General features: G+C 44.2%; 1 protein-coding gene across 1 annotated transcript in view; it reads right to left on the reverse strand.

Annotated features, from left to right (window-relative positions):
* Positions 1 to 13,292: 13,292 nt before the first annotated feature.
* The window catches only part of ADAT2 (adenosine deaminase tRNA specific 2), a 52,730-nt gene continuing 48,302 nt past the window's right edge, over positions 13,293 to 17,720 (reverse strand). Inside the window, exon 7 of the transcript XR_009690697.1 lies at positions 13,293 to 14,072. The gene's annotated coding sequence lies outside the window, so the exon portion shown is untranslated. The remainder of the gene's footprint in view (positions 14,073 to 17,720) is intronic.

The raw sequence follows: 17,720 nt of genomic DNA on the forward strand, positions 1-17,720 counted from the left end.
ATCACACAGGGAACTCAGCATGGTACTCTGCGACAACAGAGAGGGGTGGGATGAGGTGACGAGTCGGCAGAGAGGCTCAAAAAGAGGGAAGGGATAGATCTGTACTTGTGGCTGATTCACACTGCTGTATGGCAGAAGCCAGCACAATATTGCAAAGCAATTATCCTCCAAATAAGAAAAAAATGTTTTAAAATATTTTAAAAAATCATGTCTTCTTGAACGCACATTGAAGGTCCAGTTCATTCACCCCTCTTCTCAAATGGGAAAAACTGAGAGGGTTTTATGCTACCAGCTCAAAACCTGAGCTGAGAAAAATGCAGGAAGACTCAGACTTCAGAAAATGACCTGGCATCACTCTTCTAGTCTGCTATAAAATGTTAATAATTCTGAGTAATCTGAATAAGAATGCATTAAAGTACAGACCAGCTGGAAGGTGAGAGCAAGCCATTCTTGTGCCCCATCCTGACCTGTCATTTAGCAAGGCAGGGACCACTTTGTCCCTGTCATGGAGTGCAGCTAATAAGATGTCACAGCCACGATTCTGTGACACTCCATCAAGGGATACTGGTGATACCTCCTTCTTTTCTGTCTGTAAGGAAGAGACAGGAGGGACTGTTCAGATTCAATAACTGCTTGGGGACGGGGATGGAGAGACAATATAAACGTGGGCTGTAACAAGTTCAGAAAGACAGGCAGGACATGGTACCATCAGCAGAACCAGGCTTGTTAAAGCCAGTGACAGGCAGCACATGGAAGAATTTTGTGGAGCTCAAGATAATTCTGTCCTGGCTGGGATCTTTTTCCAAAAAAAAAAAAAAACTTTTTATTTTGTATCGGGGTATAGCTGATTAACTGTGTTGTGATAGTTTTAGGTGAATAGCGAAAGGACTCAGCCATACATATACACGTAGCTATTCTCCCCCAAACTCCCCTCCCATTGTCCTGGCTGGGATCTTTTGTTAACAGTCTAGAAGGGCCTGTTAAGTGTGACTTGACTTTAAGTTCGAATGAAAAGTATAAGCATTTGACATGTTTCTTGGTAATATGTTCTGATACAGGATGCCTTTGTCTCTAGCTTTGTACTAGATTTCTTTAGCGGCGACTCCCTTAAAACTCCTCTTTGGAATTTAGAAAGGTGATAACGATAACCCTATATGCAGAACAGAAAAAGAGACACAGAAATACAGAACAGACTTTTGAACTTTGTGGGAGAATGTGAGGGTGGGATATTTCAAAAGAACAGCATGTATACTATCTATGGTGAAACAGATCACCAGCCCAGGTGGGATGCACGAGACAAGTGCTCCGGCCTGGTGCACTGGGAAGACCCAGAGGAATCGGGTGGAGAGGGAGGTGGGAGGGGGGATCGGGATTGGGAATACATGTAAATCCATAGCTGATTCATATCAATGTATGACAAAACCCACTGGAAAAAAAAAAAAAAAATGTCATGGAAAAAAAAAAAACTCCTCTTTGGAGGCTGATGTTTCGAGGCTTTTTCACACCTTCCCCATCCCACCAGGCTGCTCCTTGAACAAGCACACATGCACACATACTCAACGTGCGCACAGACCCACCAATCCCGGGGGGAGGACTCGGGATGTGAATCCTCCCAGATGTGAGCTACAGACCAGCACTGGGTGTATTCCCACCAGACAGAAGCCACGAGGCCCCCGTGGGACCAACACAGGAGGTCTGAGCTGTTCTTGTTCCCTACTGCCCAGGAAATGCTTTTCCTTAATCTTGCCCATGGGTTCTTTCCCGTGTTTTCTACTTGAGCTGTAAGGACTCAGTGAGAAGAAAATGGTAGAAGAAACAAAGGCTTGGGTATCAGCAACCGGGATGGTGGGCTCCCCTGGTGGTTCGGTGTGAAGAATCTGCCTGCCAGTGCAAGAGACATGGGTTCGATCCCTGATCCGGGAGGATCCGTATGCCTCGGAGTAAATGAGCCCGTGCTCCATCACTATTGAGCTTGTGCCCTAGAACCCAGGAACTGAGCCCCCATGCCCTAGAGCCCAGGCTCCACAATAGGAGAAGCCAGCACAGTGAGAAGCCCCCACACAGCAACTAGAGAAAGACCCGCGCAGGAGCAAAGACCCAGCCCAGCCCCGAATTCATTCATTAATTAATCTTAGGAAAAGGGGTGGTGAGAAATGAAAATGATGTATAGGATTTCTGTGGCCCTTTCTCTTTTCCTACGTTTTTTTTTTTTTTTTGTCGTTCACAATATAACTACATGGTAAAATACATATCTTTCTTTTATCACATCATTAAATAACACCTCACTCCGAGTCAGGTTGAGTTATGAAACTTGAAGGTTCAGAAAATCAGGTCAAGACTGGCGGAGGGGGGACAGCCCTGCGCTGTGAAGTCACTGGATTTACCCCCGGGCACCCGTGAAGGACATGGCCGTCCCCTCATGAGCAGCTCCTCCTGGAGGTGACAACCCACACCAGCGTTTCGGCTCCACGGAAACCGCGGGAAGGCCGCCGGTCTCTGAGTCCGGGAGAGAGAACTGAGCCATCTGTTGCTCTGGTCCCACCACCGACTTCCTGCGTTGTCACTTCACACCCCACACTGAAGCTTTGTCTTTGGAAACACTGAAGAGAAAATGTGTGCGCGAATCCTGTAAAAGCCCTCTGTTTGACTAGGGTGGCTTCACTTTGTTGCTGCCCTGAGGCAGGAGAGAGGACGAGATGAGTAACCTCGTTACTTGTTGGCTTTCCTACAGCTCTGGATGGCTTCACAGAGTCTGTCCCGGGCGGGGAGCAGACACTCCAAAATCCTGCCATCCATGATTCACAGGACCGAGTGCTCTTCATCCCGTCCTGCTGTCAGGGACCATGGACACGTGGTCATCAGCGGACAGGAGGAGACCGTTCTGACTGGATACACTCAGGTTGGGTGTTGCAAATTTTAGACAAGCACGCCTTTATTGTTTCTCTCAGGCAATGAACTCCCTTTCTGAAGAGGACAGGAGGTCCATTTAACAGAAGACCCAGAACATTACAGCATACTAACACATATATATGGAATTTAGAAAGATGGTAATGATAACCCAGAAGACCCAGGCCGCTTCTGGTATGAGTTGATAGCATAGGAAAAAATTTTGAAAGGGGGGAAAAAAAATAAAAAATGTTTACTTTCAAGTAACTGAAATTAGAATTACAGAGGATCCTTGCCTGTTCTCTCCCTGTTACCTCTACACCAAAAGATAAAGTACCATTTCTAGAAAAGAATATCGGTGAATGTGAATTTACACAGAACACCTGTGAACGTAAGAGCGCCTGAGGCGTGCCGGGGAGGGAGAAGGCAGGCGGAGGGAGAGAGGGGTGTCCTTAGAGTAGGAGCTGCGAATCCAGCCTTCGAGGAGACAGGGGAGCGTGGCCGGCAGCGCAAGTGAGTTCCACGGAGCCAGGGGTGGATGCAGACAACAAGTCTCTGGGGTAATAGAACTGTACTTCTTCATTTGTCCAAAAAGGCAAGCGATGTCAATCCAACAGGAAATGCAGATTTATGACGTAGTCAGGACAACTGTTGTGAAGAACTTATATTTTCTTAGTTTAGTTTGTTGTTGTTGTTCTGACTCTCAGAACATTGAGCCTCACTCTGCAGGGCTTAGCCCAGGGGGCTCAGTGGTAAAGAACCTACCTGCCAGTTCAGGAGATTTAAGAGCCATGGGTTCGACACCTGGATCAGGAAGATCCCCTAGAGATGGAAATGGCAACCTACTCCAGTATTCTTGCCTGGAGAATTCCATGGACAGAGGAGCCTGGTGGGTTACAGTCCATGGGGTCTCAAAGAGTGGACATGACTGAAGCGACACAGCAGGCACTCTGCCCCCAGTGGAGTGCCCACGTTTGGAGCCAGCCTCCCCTCTGGGCCAAGCCTGCTTCTCGGGGCTGCCCGGGGGCCTCAAACCACACTGGCAATGTCTCTGCTGCCATGGAGCTCACCCTCTCGCCTGGGAGACAGGCAGATAGCAAGTGGATAAACAGATCAATTCTCAGAGTGACAAGAAAAACAAAACCCTCACGTGATGAAGTGATGGAGAGGGAGGAGCCTTTGATGCAGGAGGTTGAGCATTTGGTCAGGGAGCTAAATAAATGTCAAGAAGCAGGAGCCAGCCTTGTAGAGTGAGACGTGCATTCCAGGCAGAGAGAGCAGCAAGCGTGACGGCCCTGAGGAAATGAGACTGGGGCTCTCAGAACAGGAAGAAGTCCAGGGCAGCTGAGAAGGAGAGGGAGTGGGCAGGACAGTGACAGGAGCAGAGGTAGCAGGTGTGGGCCACATCAGAAGGGCCTTGGAACTCAAGCAAGAATTTGACTTTCCTGTTATAGCAAGTAGGGAAATGAGGCAGGAATTTAGGTACAGTAGGCTTATAATTCAACATGTAAATGCAGTATGTGAATTAGACCCTAGCAGGCAATTAGGTAAAGAAAGAAAGCTGAGCACCAAAGAAGTGATGCCTTTGAACTGTGGTGTTGGAAAAGACTCTTGAGAGTTCCTTGGATGGCAAGGAGATCATACCAGTCAATCCTAAAGGAAACCAGTCCTGAATATTCATTGGAAGGACTGATGCTGAAGCTGAAACTCCAATACTTTGGCCACCTGATGCGAAGAGCTGACTCACTGGAAAAGTCCCTGATGCTGGGAAAGATTGAAGGTAGGAGGAGAAGGGGACAACAGAGGATGCAATGGGTTGGATGGCATCACTGACTCGATGGACATGAGTTTGAGCAGGCTTCAGGAGCTGGTGATGGACAGGGAGGCCTGGCATGATGCAGTCCATGGGGTTGCAAAGAGTCGGACACAACTGAGCCACTGAACTGGACTGAGGCAACCCCAGAACCTCTCAGAGCACTGAGGATGTGGGTGAATGGATGACTTACCAGAGATCAGAGGTGTCCATGGGGTCTATAAAGTCGACAGATCCACACAAGATCTTTTGGACTTTATAAGAGACTCTAATACCTTACACAGGTACCTTTTCACAGCTATTCATACTGGACCATGGGCATCTGAATAACATATGAATACTCCATTTCCTAAGCATGTGTGTGTGTGTGTACATGTGCATGTGTGCTCAGTCATGTCAGACTCTTCTCGACCCAAGCCTGTGGATGGTAGCCCACCAGGCTCCTCTGTCCATGGAATTCTCCAGGCAAGAAAATTGGAGCAGATTGCCATTTCCTCCTCCAGGGGATCTTTCCCACCCAGGAATCGAACCCACATCTCTTCTGCCTCCTGCGCTGGCAGGCAGGTTCTTTACCAGCTGAGCCACCAGGGAAGCCCAGTGATATCCACATTTAAAAGACAGTGAATTCTACAGGCTGGGTCCAGTATTCACAGCGGCTCTTCCCAGATTCCATGTCTTGTGACATGTCTTGTGAGCATGCTGCAAACACAATCTGAAAACAAGAGGGGGAAATCTCAGCTCTTATTCCAGACCTGCTGCCATTCTCAGGAAGCCCCCGGGACCCTCAGGAAGAACCAATCTGTCTGTTCTCATCACTGGGACAGATCACAGTCATGGGTGTCTTGTCATCAGTTCATAGCCAAGATTTTGTCTCCAGATTGCAGCTCACTCATTTCTGACAACACGTTGAGAGGAAAACATGCCTCCCCACCCCTCTTTCCTTCCTTATAAAATGTATGAATTTTGCAGTTATGTTAAAATCAAAAGTTGCTTGAGACTTTCAAAATGAGATATCTCTTCACCCATCAGCATATACATAGCAAGTTTTTTTTTGTTTTGTTTTTTTTTTTACATAGCAAGTTTTAAAGGGGTAGAAAAACATTCAAGAAGATCATCTTGGAATATACAGAATAAGATTTAACATTTTTAGAGAAAGGAAGAGGATTTTAAAATTCAGACAGCTCAGCAAACACCAACCAAGAGTTTGTCAGAATTATTCTTATTTATCAACTGGATGCCTCCGGGGCCCCAGCAGAAAAGCCACCCTGTTCTCCATTGTCTGATGGATGCTGGTTAAAAGGTTATCGTGCAGAAAAGTGGTTGCTGTCTCCAATCTTGCCTGCCTTGTTCTGTCAAGTCAAGGTTGATAAGAGAGACCCAGGTAATGTGTTCTGTTGCTCTTGTCCTGATAGCTAATCTCAGAATGGCACTAGATTGATACTTACTATTTGGCCATCTGCCATGGGTCCTGTATTTTAAAGGACTTTAAATAGAAATACACATGTAACTCAGAATGTTAAGCTAGAAGACTCTTATTTTCAGTTTTAAATCTTTCAACTTACAATTAAGGAAAAAGATCTATTTGTTGTTCAGACACTGAGTCTTGTCTGACTTTTCGTGATTCCATGAACTGCAGCATGCCAGGTTCCCTGTCCTTCACCATCTCCTGGAGTTTGCTCAAACTCGTGTCCGTTGAATCAGTGATGCCATCCAACCATCTCATCCTGTCATCCCCTTCTCCTTCCGCCTTCAATCCTTCCCAGCTTCAAGGTCTCTTCCAGTGAGTCGGCTCTTCACATCTGGTAGCCAAAGCATTGGAGCTTCAGCATCAGTCCTTCCAATGCATGTTAGGGTCTGCGCCACCAGGGAAGCCCTAAATAGAGCCAGTTAATTTTCCAAAGCAGCAACAGAACCAGGTCAGGAAGTCACATTTCCTTCTGCAAAATTCACCCAGAGCCACTTTTCTGTTTTACAATCTCTTCAATCGTCTAGGCTCGCTGACAACCCATCTAGGGCTCAGCCACAGGGTGTCAAAGCAGTTGTAGGGGATTCTATCTTAACGTGGTGAGGTCAGAACAAAATCTCCAAATACAATATGAACTTTACCCTACTTTTATTCACCCTTTTCCTTCGAATCACAGAGATTCCTAACCTATCTTGAATTATACCACCACCCCAAACCCTGATCTACACAAAACAGCCAGACATTAGAAGTAATCAAGAAAGGCACCTTTAGGCAAAAACAGCTCTCTTCTGTCCACACTAAGGGTAGTGCTGGCTGAGTCCTCTCAGGCTTTGGCTGGTGTCTCAGAGTCCGGTTTAACAATTTTGACAAGCTTGTTTGAGGGGTTTGTCAGTGCCCAGAAGCCTGGGAGCAGCAAGGAAGGAAAGGAAAGAGATGCTCCTATGGGTCAGCAGTGGCAGGCCAGACCCTGATGGTGCTGAGAAGGTGTCCCAGACCGTAAAACAGTAAACAGCACCAACACCCACCAAAAGCAGACACAGTATTCAAAAGGATGATCTCACAAGCCCCTATGGGCCCTGGAACCAATTCTGCCAACAGCTTGAACAGCGATCAATGCTTTAAAGCTATTCCTGATTTAAACAGAAAAAAAAAAAAAAAGAAGTCTTATTCATCATGCTTTGAAAAAGAAAAGGAAGAATGCGATAATTTTAGCAAGACTATAGAGACTATGATGTAACATGCAGTAACTGTTAAGATTGCATTGTTTGAAAGATATAAAGACACAGAACTCTTCCGCTGTGTATGATCCCCAGGAGTCCAGATGCCCCCAAAGCTCAATTCTCTTCTCTTCAGCCTGCCCTGAACATCCAGCCCCAGCCAGCCAAGGAGTTCACCTGGTATTCCTGATTTTTACACTAAGGAGACGTTGATCATCTTGGAAAATAGCTTCAATTACACCTCAGTGCAAATTACGGACAACCTGGGAGGACATCATTTTGAGGTGATGTCCATCTCAGTGCTGGGTTTATCCACAATAATTAACTAATCCTGACTGGGAGGTTGGTTCTTCTACATTAACTACCTAAACCAGACACCTTCTGAACACACTGCTCTCAACATCCCCCCTTGAAGGGTAGTTTGTTTGCTATCTGGATTTTTTGTTTTTTTTAAATAATGTGCTGAAGCATGCAGATTCTAAGAAGGCATTGTCACAGCTGTTTTGTCAAAGTATGCATTTCTTTTATGCCATGCTTCCTTAGAAGTGAGTATGTTGAACTTCCCAGGTGGTCTAGCGGTAAAGAATTCACCTGCCAAAGCAGGGGACCCGGGTTTGATCTCTGATCTGGGAAGATGCCTCATGCCACAGAGCAACTAAGTCCTTGAGCCACAACTGCTGAGCCCATGTGTCTAGACCCTGTGCTTCACAACAAGAGAAACCGCCACAGTGAGAAGCCCATGCATCGCAACTAGAGAGTAGCCCCTGCTCTCGGCAACTAGAGAAAGACCACACCCAGCAATGAAGACCCAGTACAGCCCCCCAAAAAAGAAAATTAAATGGATATGTTTTTATGGTTTCTCCTCATAAAAAGCAAACTGGAAACCAAAGAATACTATTTTTAAAACAAAGAATCTTCATAAGAAAAGACTCTCTTTCAAGGAAAATATTACCCTACCCCTAACCTGCAAGGACATCCAACCAGTCCATCCTAAAGGAGATCAGTCCTGGGTGTTCATTGGAAGGACTGATGCTGAAGCTGAAACTCCAATACTTTGGCCACCTCATGCGAAGAGTTGACTCATTGGAAAAGACCTTGATGCTGGGAGGGATTGGGGGCAGGAGGAGAAGGGGACAACAGAGGATGAGATGGCTGGATGGCATCACCAACTCGATGGGCATGAGTTTGAGTAAACTCCGGGAATTGGTGATGGACAGGGAGGCCTGGAGTGCTGCAATTCATGGGGTCGCAAAGAGTCGGACACGACTCAGCGATTGAACTGAACTGAACTGAACCTACCTCTTACCAAAGTTACAAAATGGGGTGGGGGGGGGGGGGCGGGGGAAATGGCTCAATATAACCTTGGGGACACTGAATTGTTCTCTTGAAGCTATTTACAAACAGGGATTCTGTTCAAACCCTGGAGTCTGGGTCACAACATGGAAGTATGTAGGAGACACTTCCATGGATAACAGAAGGAGCCACGGTGCTGCCTACTGGCGTGGACTCACAGGAGGATCGTGTGCACCCCAGTAATTATTCTAAAGCTAAAAATACAGTGTTTAGGAGAGAAAAAGAGATGCCCAAGAGCTCTCCTTATAAGTGGCTGCCCACAAAAAAAAAACAAAAAAAAACCAGTGGCCCAGGGTGGCAGTCCCTAAGATATCAGAATCAGTTAGGAAAAACTATGGCCCCAGGTAATTTGGATTTCCACACCCAACTTTTTTCCCATCTGGACAACTGTAAACTGGTCTTTTTCCAGTTGGACTGAATAACCCAGGAAAATAAAAATTTTAAACAAGAAAAAAAAAAAAATCCTCACCAAGACTAGCTTTTCTAAATCAAATAGCTGTTTTTTCCCCTTCCTCCCCGTGCCTGATGTGGACTTACAGCCACAGCCTCACTCAGACCATTCCACCAATCCTGCCAGCAGCTGAGAGTTTAGCTAAAATGACCATCATAGTGAACTGGAATTCTGAAACCAGTTAATGCGCAGTTTGGTGCTGATTATTGGATATGGGTGAATTATTCCATGATCTAAGTGCTGACCCCTTTGGTGTGCCTTCCCAGACAGCTGTGTTCTTCGGAAAACTGCCAAAGAACCCAGGAGAGTGCAAGAACCCAGGATGGCTGGGAAAGATTTTGCTGGCACAAAAGTAGAGGGAAAAAAAGAGTTTTTGAACAGTACTGTATAAGTTTAGCCATCTAAGTACTTATTCTCTCTGCAAAGCGTATACATGACTAACACAAGCAAATTATGAATGAGTGCTGAAAAGGAGTGTAAAATGAAAGACAATTTCAAATAAGTTATACTGTGAAACTTCTGAAATTAAACTTCTGGTTGACATGGTAGAAGAAGCAGGGATTTTATTTTACTTTCTTTTCTTAAAACTCACAGAAGAAAACTCTGCCTTTGTGGAAACAAAGAAATGACCTTGCCCCAAACAAAACTGCCGAACATACTGCCCCAAACTCTAAAGCCTTGACTGAGGTGGGAAGGAGGCTGGGGTCTGTATCTCTAGAGCTCAGGTAAAATGCCTGTTTCCTAAATGTCAGATCTGAAGTACGTGTCATACTTGTGACATACAAATGTCACATCTGAGGTATTTAGATTGTTAAACTTATATGGTACTGTTCAAAAACACTTTTTTTCCCTTTGTCTTTTGTGCCAGCAAAATCTTTCCCAGTCATCTTGGGTTCTTGTACTTTCCTATGTTCTTTTGATCTGAAAGACAAAGCCAGCATCCTTCACAAGGCCTCAGGTAAGGTTGTGCAGACAGGGCCCTGAAAAAGGATGCCTGGTCCAGAGGATGAAGGGAGGGGACTGCAATTGCTTACCTGCTCTATCCTGCAAGCAGAGCTAAATCCTTTCCCCAAATCACCCAAAGACAGCGTCTATTCACCAAGCATTGGCTGGCAGGCATCGACCTAAGAATGATGCCTCCTTGTAATTCACACTGGGCCCCATGTGGGCTGGTGACAGTAGTGGGTCTTCAGTTAGAGAAAAGAAATCTGGAAGCTGGACAGACTACAGATGATGAGGAGAAAATCCCAGTAGAACCCAGGTCCGCCCCCTAGAATGGTTAGGAGTTGGCCCGTGCTTGAGGTATCTCCCTATATCTGCTCACTCCTTTCCTTGAAGACATAGCTCACGTTTACTTCTGACCTCCAAGAATGAGGGTGACTCTCAGCCAAGTCCTTTAAGGAAAAAGCAGCCCAGTTACAGCTGCTTTCCTCTCTCTGAACAATCAAGGATAAAAGGAACATAGGGGAAATCAAGTGAAGGACACACATCACAAGAAAACTCTTCTAAGGAAGCAAATATCATTCGGCAAGATTTCTTTAAAAAAAGAAAGGAAGGAAGGAAGAAGAAACTGTATGTGTTAATTTTAGTGTCAATATGATCGAGCTAAGGGATGCACGGATAGCCGGTAAAACATTCTTTCTGAGTGTTTTGTGAGAGTGTTTCTGGAAGAAATTGGTATTTGAGACTGTAGACTGGGTAAAGAAGATTGCCTTCATCAGTGTGGATGGGCTTCACTCAATCTGTTGAAGGCCTTCAACAGATTTTTGTTCTTTTTGAAGAACAAAAAGACAGAAAAAAGCAATTTGCCCTTCTTGCTTGAGATGGGACAGTCGTCTCCTCCTGCCCTCAGGGTACCCAGTTTTCCGGTCTTCAGACCTGGAATGGATTCTACATCATTGTCACCCCTGCTTCTCAGGCCTTCAGGCATAATGTGAACTACACTGGCAGGGCTGGTCCTTCATCTTGCAGATGGCAAATAGTGGGATTTCTTGGCCTCCAAAATCGTGTGAGCAAATTTCTATAATAAACCTTCTCCCTTATTTATAGCTGTAACTCATCAATTCTTTTTTCCTTTTATCTACCTACCTACCTACTTACCTACCTACCTGTTTCCCTGTTTCTCTGGAAAACCCTGACTAACACAGGAAAAAAAAGAGAGAGAGAAAAATTTTCAAAAAACAATTGGCAAATAACAGAAAATAATCAAATACACTGAGTGGCAAATATGCACATTTTAAAATTTAATCAACACTGTTAATTGGACATCAAAAGATATCTAATAATCATGCATGCATGCAAGCTCAGTCACTTCCGTGACCCCATGGATTGTAGCCCGCCAGGCTTCTCTGTCCACAGGATTATCCAGGCAAGAATACTGGAGTGGGTTGCCATTTCCTATTCCAGGGGACCTTCCCAACCCAGGTCTCCCACGGTTCCCGCATTGGCAGGCGGAATCTTTACCACTGAGCCACCTGGGAAGCCCCATTCAATATTCACTCCCATCAAAATATATGAAAGTTTTCCCACATCTATGCTGACTTTGGATGTTTTCAATCTTTTAAATTCATGATAATCTGCTGGCTGGAAAAAAAAAAAATGCCTTCTCTAAATTAGCATTTCCCCAATGGTTAGTGGAGTCAAGCATGTTTACATTTGTTTACTGGTTATATGTATTTGACTGCAAGTAGAAGTATCTTCCTGTGCTGGGAAGAATCTTGAAAAGACATGTGAATGACATTCTCCGTTGGGAAGAAGCAGACTCAGCACTTTTGAGGTCAGACCCTGCTGGCAGTTTAGCAGAATAGAGTAAGATCAGTCATTAGGTACAGATTTAACTTTTCAGAAAATCCAGAGGGCCAAATTATGTTATGAGGTTTTCTAAATTTGGGGTCAGCCAAAGGCACAACAAAGAGAATACAGAATCAGAGTTAGAGAAACTGTATTCAAAGTCAAACAAGGCAGTGTGTGCTAAGCAGCGTGGCTGAGATGAAAGAATAATACTGGAAAGACCTTCATTTTCCAAAGCAGCCTCCCTAGCACCTATGACTTTGAAAGTAATGACTGGGGGGAGGGGGTCAGGCTTTGAACCTTTGAAAGTCCACGATTAAGCTACAAATAAGCTCAAGATTCTAGAGTATCTGCAATGCAGCAGACACTGTCCCAGGCACTGAGTATATCAGAAAGCATCATAAACGGTGGTCCAGTGTCTAAGACTCTGTGCTTCCAATGCAGGGGATCTAGGTTCGATCCCTGGTCAGGGAACTAGATCCTGTATGCCACAACTAAGACAGCCCGCATGCTGATACCAAGACCGGGCAGAGCCACATAAATTATAAATAAATAAGTCTGGAAAAAAAAAAGGAGGCACTGTAACTCTGCACTGGCTCTGGGTCAGGCAGAGGTGAGAGAAAATCTGGCTCATGAATGACAGTGAAAAATGAGGCTTCATTTTTGCCCACTTCACGGGGAACTGTAATAATTAGATGAAACAAGCTACTTGGAGCACTTTGCCTTGGCCAAAATAGAGGCTCTATAGATATTAATTCCCTCCCCTTTTCCTCCAATTCACTTTAACAGTTAATTTGCCATTATCCACCCGTGTGAAAATGATATTCACAAACGGGAACACAGAACCGGGGACAGTGGGCTGCCCCAGGCAGTAGGGCAGGATGAAACGGTGCCGTGTGAGAAAGGGGTGAGGATGTGACAAGCTGAGCTCACTGCACAGTCTCATCACCAGGGGGCATAAATCAGGGCTTGCTGTTCCACCTGTTTATGAGCCTACAACCTGCTGGATTCTTGACAAGCATTAAGCTAAAAAGACACAATTCTTGAATTTACTTTAGGAAAAAGGGAAACACAGCAAGTAGCATTTGTATGCTTTAGAGAAGACGTAGAAGAGGCTGCAAAAGGGCTTCAGTTCCTGCTTTTTTCTGGGAGGGAAGAAGTGACGTGTGTGTGTGTGGGACAGGACTGGTGTAGCCCGCTGTGGCAAGGAGCAGGTGAGAGGGAAGACACAGACACAGCCAACCTGCAGTCTCCAACCTCTAACTCTCCACTCGGCCACGTGGTGTGTTCTTACTGCAAAAATCAAACCTGACACCATCCAAAGTTTTTCTTTTATCATGAACACTTTATTTCCTCAAATGCTTTCGCTTTACAGTAACCATGCTTTAGAAAGGATACCATGCTCAAGATTATTTAAGGAAAGGAACCCTTTCCATCTCCAGAAACTGAAATAGCCCCAAATGTGAGAACTTGCATCAGCTCTCACTGCTATGCAAATCAGACAGCGGCTTGTAGGGTGGCCTTGTTTATTTTGGTAAATGTGTGGGTAGGGGAGGGAAAGTGGCTGTTTAAGACGCATTTAAAAACTTTCAGTTTCAAATTATCGAGCTCTGCAAGAAGGAACTTAGACTTCCCAGGAACAAAATGAAATAAAGCTTACTCCAGAAATATGTCAGGCATAAATACCTTTAAACGAAACTCTAAAGCCACATTGTTGGCCAATTGAATAGAGAATTGAGAATTTTCCTACCCAATGGGTCATTTAACTTCACTTCACCCGTGAACTCAGAATTCGAGGCCCCCACATTGAGCCTGCTGGCTCTTTACCACAGTTGGGTAAGGCTGTAATTCCCCAACTTCTTCTGGGCTTGGCCACTGCTTCTGAACTTCTGATTGGATGCTCTAGCCAACCGTGACTTCCAGGATATGGATCTTACCTGGGGTCTGACTCCTCCCTTTATGACTTTTCTCACTCCATCTAGGCTACTGATAGTCCTCAATCTTCTTCCAGGGCCAAACTCTTCTGTCATTGATTCCCACTGGCTGAATTATTCACTGCTGTTGCAGATGTACCTCTGAGTTCCTGAACTGCTTCCTCTGTTTAGCATCACATAATTGAATCATATTAATGTCAAGGACAAGTTGATATTAATGTTAGTATGGAAAAATCAATTCACAAGAAGAGTCAGGAGATCAATTTTTAAAAACCAGCAGTAAAGGAAATTGGCTTTCTGAACTCTAAATCTGCTATGAAGCCTTTATCTCTGAAACAGTTGGGTACTGGCATATGATTAGGTAAACAGATCAGTAGAATAGAATAAAAAGTCCCTGAAGAGACTTAAGTACATATGGAAATTTGGTGTGTGACAAAGGCCATCTCAAATTGCTGGGGCAACGGTAGGGGAAATTGGGTAGGGGAAACTGGAAAAAGATCATCTGTATCTACACTAAACACAAGAATAAACTCTAAATGAATCATGAATCTGAATATAGACATTGAAACTATACAAGAATAAGAAAAAACATGGGTACATTCTTCTGTAACTTTGGTACAGGGAAAGTCTTTCTAACCATGACTCATTATCCAGGAAAGAAAATAATAGATTGACTTGTATGGCAAAAGTACCTCATGCAAAGTCAAAAGGCTGTTGACATGCTGGGGAAAATATTTGTAACGTGTACCAGAGACAAGGGGCTAACACACTCAATATTTAAAGAATTCTTTAAGAGGCAGAAATTACTAAAGTCAATAGGAAAAACAGAAAGAACGTAGGAACATAAAATTTATTTTAAAACATATGTCATTTAAACATATGAAAAGATATTCAAACAACTTATCATTAAAGAAATGCAAGTTAGAACTCTACCATCTCTCAGTTATCAGATAAGCAAAAATGTAAAAGCATCACAACACATCCTGTTGGCAAGGTAAGAGGAAAACAGGCGTTCTCACTCACTGCTGGTGGGAACACAAAGTGGCACAGACCTGTAAGAGGGGATCTTGTGGCCTTGACTAGCTAAACGACTCAGGTACTTCTCAACCGAGCAATCCCACTTCTAGGAACCGATTCTGAAGATACAGCTCCAAAAATACAAAAAAATATATTTATGCAGATGATTTATTATAATATTATTTGAAAACAACCATGCTCTTAAAAAAATAAGCATGTTAAACAGCCATATTGAAATAACCATGCAGAAAAGAGCGGCTGAACAAACTGTAGTACCGACAATGGAGAACTACGCAACTGTAAAAGAGGGATAGGATTTCTGTGAGCTGGGATAGTATGCTTGCGTGCACGCCCAGTCATGTCTGACTCTTTGCAACCCCATGGACTATAGCCTGTCAGGCTCCTCTGTCCATGGAATTTTCCACAGGAATACTGGAGTGGGTTGCTATTTCCTACTTCAGGGGAGCTTCCCAACTCAGGGATCAAACTCAGGTCTTCCACATTGCAGGCAGATTCTTTACTGTCTGAGCCACAGGGTAACCCCATAAAAGTGTAAACAGTACTCTAACAACAACAACAAAAATACTCTGAGAGAGAGTATAAGGAATGAATACACTTGGAAGGGGCTCCTTCCCAAAGAAGAGATTCAGAACCTATCAGAGCGGGTGCGATAGATGGAGACAGTCAGTGAATGCTAAAAATTAGTGAATTGCTTGGACCAGAGCTGCCCCACAGTCACCAGGCAAACAGGAAATAACCCTCTGGGGTGCAGGCAAGCCAGACTGGCAGAAGGAAAGTGCAGCCAGGGCCAGCAAACCAAAAGCTGTCTTCTGGAGTCCAAGTGGCCAAGACTAGCAGACAGGCACACAGAAGGAGTTGGGTCATCGGAAGCCTTCTCACCAGCAGAGCAGCAGGAGGCCCAGTGTGATGTCCATGCTGGAAGGGCTACAGTGAGGTGGGCACTGGACCAGTGCCAGGGCGATGAGCTCACGGGGACCATGTGGTCTGGATGGCAGCACTGGAGTCTCCCACCCGCCCCTCGCGGCCATGTGATGGGAGTGGGAAGGTGACAAAGGAGCAGCACCCTGAAGCCAGGAGGGGAAGCCCCTTTCTCTACAGTGTCCCCCCGGTGCCTTTGACTGGCAACTCAGAACACGGTGCTCACCGCAAAGCAGAAATGCTTAATGGATCCATCTCCATCACAGTCGAGTAAGTAATGAAGGGAGACTTTGGAGCTGAAGAGCAATAAATTGATAACTGGTAGAGAAAACAAACCAAGAAATAAACCTAACAGAGTAATAACAAATGAAAAACATAGCCACACAAAAAGTGAAGGAGAAAAAACAACCAACTTCGAAAAAGTGCTTTTACTATGCTCACTACAACTAAAGATAAAAAACTAAAACTCACCCCTGTGAGTACATGCACAGATGTACTCACGGGGTGTGGGAAATTACTTTCTGTGAATTCTAATATAGAGCAAATAAGAGACAGGGGTTATAAATAGAGTGTTTAGGATAAACCTTGTGGTGATCAAATGGAATTGGAGGTATCACTATGAAGTGATGATTTTATTATATATATATGTATTTTTTATTATATATATATGTAGAAAGACAAATATACAAATAGATACAGATGTGTGTGTATGCTCATATATTTCTAGCTCTCTCCACTGAGGGCAACTAGAAGCAATGATACTCCAGCAGCAGTAGGTACACATACTGCCCAGATCTTGGTTTCTGAATACCAATCTCCAACTGAAGGAACCAGGCTTCCTTAGAATAATGTCTCAGGCCATGGCTGGGCAGCAAAAGCACAAGATGGGCCTGGAACAAACAACCTGGGGTCCAGAAGTTAAGTACTTCAAACAAATGATGGGAACACATCAAAAGGATATAGAAGCCAAAATGAAGGGGGGTTTTGGGCCAAATTTGAACAAACAAAATAAATGATGAAAGTAATAGACTATAAACCACAGAACATAATAAGAATCCATCAATCCATACTAATATAAGTAAATAATTGAAAAAAAAAAAAAAGAAAACAGAGAAAGCTCTTCCTTACAATAAAATTCCAATGTAAAATGTAGACATAATTATGGAAGGCAATCAAACCAGTCAATCCTAAAGGAACTCAATCCTGAAGATTCATTGGAAGGACTAATACCAAAGCTGAAGCTCCAATACTTTGGCCACCTGATGTAAAGAGCTGACACTGGAAAAGATCCTGATGGTGGGTAAGACTGAAGGCAGGAGAAGAAGGGGGCAACAGAGGCTGAGACTGTTGGATATCACCACTGACTTAATGGACATGAGTTTGAGCAAACTCCGGGAGACAGTGAAGGACAGGGAAGCCTGGTGTGCTGCAGTCCATGAGGTCGCAGTGAGTCGGACAAAACTTAGTGACTGAACAACAACAAGAGTGATGGAAACAGGATGTCACCACTTTTAAACACCATCATAATCTTTGACTTAGACAAGAATGATCAATAAAAGATAAAAATTAGTGGCAAAAGTACTATGAGAAACAGGACATTTATATAGTCTTAAAGTAGCTCCCCTGCAAAACAATTACTGATAGCAAAGGAAAAACAGTAAGTTTACAGTGGGGAAATCTAGCAGATACTACCTTAACCAAATGATCAAAGTTAGTATCACAAGCAATGTGACAAATCAACATAACATGACTCTTGGTAGGATGCATCAAGAGGGATAAAACATAACTTCTATAGCAGTTAGTGCACAATACCAATTTATTCATGAAGAAACAGCAGACAAACCCAAACTGAGGA

The sequence above is a fragment of the Dama dama genome, chromosome 26, assembly GCF_033118175.1.
Source record: "Dama dama isolate Ldn47 chromosome 26, ASM3311817v1, whole genome shotgun sequence".
In the NCBI taxonomy this organism is placed as follows: Eukaryota; Metazoa; Chordata; class Mammalia; order Artiodactyla; family Cervidae; genus Dama; species Dama dama.